Here is a 5,918-nt window from a genome sequence, read left to right as displayed (position 1 = left end):
GCAGTAAGCTGGTGCAGCTGCAAGCAGAGCGTCGTGGCGGGATCTACATGTAAAGCGGAGTACATGGCAGCCTCGGAGGCAGCACATGAAGCAATCTGGGTGAAGGAGTTCATCACTGACCTAGGAGTCATACCCAATGCGTCGGGGCCGATCAAACTCTTCTGTGACAACACTGGAGCTATTGCCCTTGCCAAGGAGCCCAGGTTTCACAAGAAGACCAGGCACATCAAGCATCGTTTCAACTCCATCCATGAAAATGTTCAAGATGGAAACATAGATATTTGCAAAGTACATACGGATCTGAATGTCGCAGATCCGTTGACTAAACCTCTTCCGCGAGCAAAACATGATCAACACCAGAACTCTATGGGTGTTCGATTCATCACAATGTAACTAGATTATTGACTCTAGTGCAAGTGGGAGACTGTTGGAAATATGCCCTAGAGGCAATAATAAAAGGATTATTATTATATTTCCTTGTTCATGATAATTGTCTTTTATTCATGCTATAATTGTATTATCCGGAAATCGTAATACACGTGTGAGTACATAGACCACAATACGTCCCTAGAAAGCCTCTAGTTGACTAGCTCGTTGGTCAACGGATAGTCATGGTTTCCTGACTATGGACATTAGATGTCGTTGACAACGGGATCACATCATTAGGAGAATGATGTGATGGACAAGACCCAATCCTAAGCATAGCACAAGATCATGTAGTTCGTTTTGCTAGAGCTTTTCCAATATCAAGTATCTTTTCCTTAGACCATGAGATCGTGTAACTCCCGGATACCGTAGGAGTGCTTTGGGTGTACCAAACATCACAACGTAACTGGGTGACTATAAAGGTGCACTACAGGTATCTCTGAAAGTGTCTGTTGGGTTGACACGGATCGAGACTGGGATTTGTCACTCCGTATTACGGAGAGGTATCGCTGGGCCCACTCGGTAGTGCATCATCATAATGAGCTCAAAGTGACCAAGTGTCTGGTCACGGGATCATGCATTACGGTACGAGTAAAGTGACTTGTAGGCAACGAGATTGAACAAGGTATTGCGATACCGACGATCGAATCTCGGGCAAGTAACATACCGTCTGACAAAGGGAATTGTATGCGGGGTTGATTGAATCCTCGACATCGTGGTTCATCCGATGAGATCATCGAGGAGCATGTGGGAGCCAACATGGGTATCCAGATCCCGCTGTTGGTTATTGACCGGAGAGCCGTCTCGGTCATGTCTGCATGTCTCCCGAACCCGTAGGGTCTACACACTTAAGGTTCGATGACGCTAGGGTTATTAGGAAGACTTGTATGTGATTACCGAATGTTGTTCGGAGTCCCGGATGAGATCCCGGACGTCACGAGGAGTTCCGGAATGGTCCGGAGGTAAAGATTTATATATGGAAAGTTGTCATACGGTCACCGGAAAGTTTCGGGGGCATATCGGTATTGTACCGGGGCCACCGGAGGGGTTCCGAGGGTCCACCGGGAGGGGCCACCCCTCTCGGAGGGCCTCATGGGCCGTAGGGGGCAGGGAACCAGCCCCTGGAGGGCTGGGCCCCCCCCCCCCCTTGTGCCCATGCGCCTAGGGTTGGGGGGGAAACCCTAGTGGGGGCGCCCCCCTTGCTTGGGGGGCAAGCCCCCTTCCTTGGCCGCCGCCCCCCCTCTAGATCTCATCTAAAGGGGGCCGGCCCCCTTCCTCCTTCCCCTATAAATAGAGGGGCGAGGGGAGGGCTGCACACCACATCCAAGGTGCAGCCCCTCCCCTCCCTAACACCTCTCCTCCTCCGTTAAGTGCTTGGCGAAGCCCTGTCGGAGTACTGCCTCTCCACCATCATAATGCCGTCGTGCTGCTGCTGGAGCCTTCTTCCTCAACCTCTCCTTCCCCCTTGCTGGATCAAGAAGGAGGAGACGTCATCCGCTCCGTACGTGTGTTGAACGCGGAGGTGCTGTCCGTTCGGCACTTGGTCATCGGTGATTTGGATCACGGTGAGTACGACTCCATCATCCCCGTTCTCTTGAACGCTTCCGCACGCGATCTACAAGTGGTATGTAGATGCAATCTCTCTCCTATCACTCGTTGCTTAGATGAACTCATAGATGGATCTTGGTGAAACCGTAGGAAAATTTTTATTTTCTGCAACGTTCCCCAACACATGGATCCATCCATGCACTTGAAACTAATCCACGATTCTTTCACCCAATGATGTAATAACTCATTGTGATGTAAAAACAATCTCTAATTGCTACTGTATGAAAACTTGTATAATGGCGTATGAATACGACATAAAACAAAAAAGAAATATGCAACAATAGTAGTAGCGCGGGTAGGAAGGTGCGCTGCTAGTAACTATCAGTAGCGCTCTATACCAAAAGCGCTACTACTAAGCAGCTATAGCAGTAGCACGGATAAGCACACGCTACTGATACACTTTAGCTGTAGCGCCGTATCAGTAGCGCGCCACCCCGCGCTACTGATATACCTAAAATTGGCGCTACTGCTAGCCTTTTCCCTAGTAGTGTCTGCATATTCTATATGTGCTTCTATCACATTTCTCTGTGATCTCAAGTATTGGGCCTACTGTAATTGAATGTGTCCTCTCTTTTATCTTCCTGGCGATGGCCTATAAGTTGCAGTAATTGTCATAGAGCATAAATAAGTGATCAGAACTAAAACAAATTAAAAATAATCCATACCTTGATGAGAGCATGTAAATGTTCGTTGCTGCATTGTAGAAGAGGACCAAGTTTTCCTGGTACTCACGCATTTATTGAGGACTAGGCTTGGTGCGTAACCGAGATTAAAAATCCTAGTACTCATACTTAAAAGGTCGTATACATCCTTAGTTGGTGCAGAGGCCGGAGAAGTGAAATTCTCCCCCAATTTTAAGAAAAATCATAAAAGACCCCCTCATACCCCCTTGTGTCGCCCCCGCGGGCGACTAGGGGGAAACCCTAGCCGTCGGCGCCCGTACTCCCCCGCCTCTCCTTCACCCTCGGTGCCGCCAGCAGCACCGTCGGGCGAAGCTTGGTTGGCAGGGGCGGCGGCGGGGCTACCTTCCTGTTCGCGCGAATAGGCTGGCGCAGGACGACCGTTCAAGAGGAGCCACCGGACTTGCGCGGGGTGCGGCGGCTCTGTATATTGATCCTGGCCGCGACGTGCGTAGCGCATCAGTTGCTGGGGTTCGTGTTCGCAGCATGGTGCGGCCGCTGGATTTGGTAGTCGCGTGCGTCGTCAGTTTCGGGTCAGATCCTTTTGTGATCCGGTGCCTGAACACCGTCGGCTAGCACAGGATGGTGGCTTTCAACACTGACCAAGTTGGATCTTCATTGATTCAGCGCCTGGATGGATTTATGCCGGAGGTGTTGAGCCTTATGGTGCCTCCCTCTCTGGAGTTTTCATGTCTTGGCTTCTGCCAGATCCAGAGCAGATGGAGATTGGTGGTACAGGATGAGGACCGGAGGAAACTTTGGTCGGCTAGCTAGGCCCGGCATCGGCGACGACTTCGACGTCGTTACCGTTCTTGAAGGCGAAGCCGAGGTCCCTCCTATCCACCTCCAACCCCTTCCCGGATGAAAGTCCAAAATCCGTCTTGGATTGGACGGCGGCGGCACCCTTCGCGTCATAACCTCCATGGAGGCGCCGTCTTGGGAGGCTTGGGCATTTGGGGAAGAGTTGCTATGGGTGAAGGTCCAGCAGCGGCAATGCTGTGGACGTTGGCAGGAGGAGCGGCGTTCTAACCGCGTCAGATGCGCCTGGTAAGAGATGTCAAGTCATGCTTGGCCGAAGGTGCTACGCTATGTCATGCCTAGGCGGCAAGTGCTACGCACGACAGATCTTCTAGAGTGTCCGCGTCGGGATGGACGAGTGCAGAGTGATGGAGTCGCTGGTCGTGGTGGTGGCGTCGACGGATGGCCGGACTGGCAAGAATGATGCGGATCTCTCTCCGGAAGATGGGACAACGGTTCAATGATGATGGCGGCTTATAAAACGTGTGCACGTGGTGTACGCTTTAGGTCTGCTGCACCGGTTGTTTGTTCCGATACGTTAGATGGATGGATCGGCGACGACGTCGGCTATAGATAGGAGTGAGAGCACTCCATATTATCCAGTTTGTAGGTGTGAGTGATGGCTTCATGTGGCTTGATGTATGTTCTTGTCAGATCCTCATGGAATAATTAATAAAGATGACTGCATGCATCGATTGATGCAGTGGCCGGGGGTTTAACCTCCTTTTTGAAAAAAAAGAAGAGTTTGTCACTTTATGGTCACTGCTTCTTCCTGATGCTAAAACCGATAGTTTTAGCATAGTTGTTATAAAATAAATAGGCTTCCTCTTCGGATAAAAATTTCATGCCAAGATTTGGTACCCTTTCATCACTGTGATCTACTTCAGTTTCTTACTGATCCTATATCAATTAGGATTCGATTTAGTTATTACTCCAGGAACTATATGCATCGTAAAAGAAATAGAAAAAATGTAGTGGATGCTTTCCATGAACTGAAATAAGAGATGCTACAAGAACGTCCGCACATGCAATTAAATTTGAAATGGGGGTACTGTAGAAGGTACTGCTTTGTTTTTCTAAATGCAAAAGAACTAACTTTACATCGTTGTTTGGTATCTGCAGATTGTGATCACGGTTTCCTGTAGAAGTTCTACAAGGGTGCAGCATTCTACTTTTCTCTATCCAACACTCGAGGACGAAGGAGGAAGCTCACCGGGAGCTACAACCGGCGGAGGAGCTGCAAAGGGCAGACGACGGAGGTTTTCATTTTACAAAGTTGTCACGGATCAAAGGCACACAGACATTGTATGATTATGCTTTGAGGTTATGCATGAGTAATGCGAGCTTCCTGGATGTAAAGGTGTCCTGAGCTGCGAAGAAGGATCTGACATAATGATACCGACTACTCTGAAGTTATCAAAGCTTCGGAGTAGAGTGATCTTGATGCATTCATTTAACAAAGTTGTCAGGCTTCATGATGAAAAAATTGCTCTTGCTGGCCAGTTTTCCTCGAGGAAATTCCACATCTACCGAGATGACTCTGTCAAGTTGTAGGGGCTTGCTGAGGGTGCACTAGTGGAGTATAGTGAGGCTGTCGGGGACCTTGACTACCGCCAATTTGTTCATATGGTTACTAAGGAGGTGTTTCTTGGGCAGATACTACCAGTTGATCTGACCGAGTGGCTAAAGATCATCTCCCAGGGAGTGAACGCGTGTGATGGCAGCCTGCTCTGCAGTCATATTGACCTGATGGAGCCTTATCAAGGATATGGAAACTTTGTCTCCCTGTTTCAGTTATTCTGGAAAGTCAAGGATACCACTGGTGGAGAAGATCTTCTGAACTTCTTGGGACATTACAGGGGATGGAAAGCTCGAGGCCTGTCATGTTCGTTTCTTCGTGATACACTGAACTACGAGGACGATGAATATGAAGACGACATCAGAGGCCTTCTGAGGTTGTTGATGAACTCGTTTCGGCACTCAGCAAAAAGCCACTGCAGGCTCGCCATCTACCCGATCATGAATGAGTTCCGCAGGTTGCTGTCAGATCTTCAAAGGGCATTGCACCAGGGTGGCTACCTCATCACCTCTCTGTGAATTACAATGTCTGAAAGCATCCTACATTGTACTTATGCACATTGTAAGATTTCGTCATCTGATAGAAGACCCTCACAAACTCTGTACATCAACTTGTGTATGACCGCACATGATTCAAGCCATGTTGTAAATCTCAATAGCAGCCTTAGCTCTTCTACGCCGAGAATGTGCGCTGCAGCAGCAGGTCCTCATCCTTCCATTTCATCATGGACAGGTACGGTGCAATGAAAGCTGAAGGCTGGAGACCTGGTGCTCTGTTTGAACACCGCCTGTAACTAGAAAACGGATAGCGATTTGATATTCTTTTTT

The 5,918-nt window shown here is 49.0% G+C and overlaps 1 pseudogene; it reads left to right on the top strand.

The window, feature by feature from the left end:
• Positions 1 to 4,838: 4,838 nt before the first annotated feature.
• Positions 4,839 to 5,623, top strand: LOC123040496 (uncharacterized; annotated as a pseudogene).
• Positions 5,624 to 5,918: the final 295 nt, after the last annotated feature.

The sequence above is a fragment of the Triticum aestivum genome, chromosome 2B (genome assembly GCF_018294505.1).
Source record: "Triticum aestivum cultivar Chinese Spring chromosome 2B, IWGSC CS RefSeq v2.1, whole genome shotgun sequence".
Taxonomy (NCBI): domain Eukaryota; kingdom Viridiplantae; phylum Streptophyta; class Magnoliopsida; order Poales; family Poaceae; genus Triticum; species Triticum aestivum.
The sequence above is the reverse complement of the archived record's forward strand: the minus strand, read 5'-3'. Positions and strand labels throughout refer to the sequence as shown.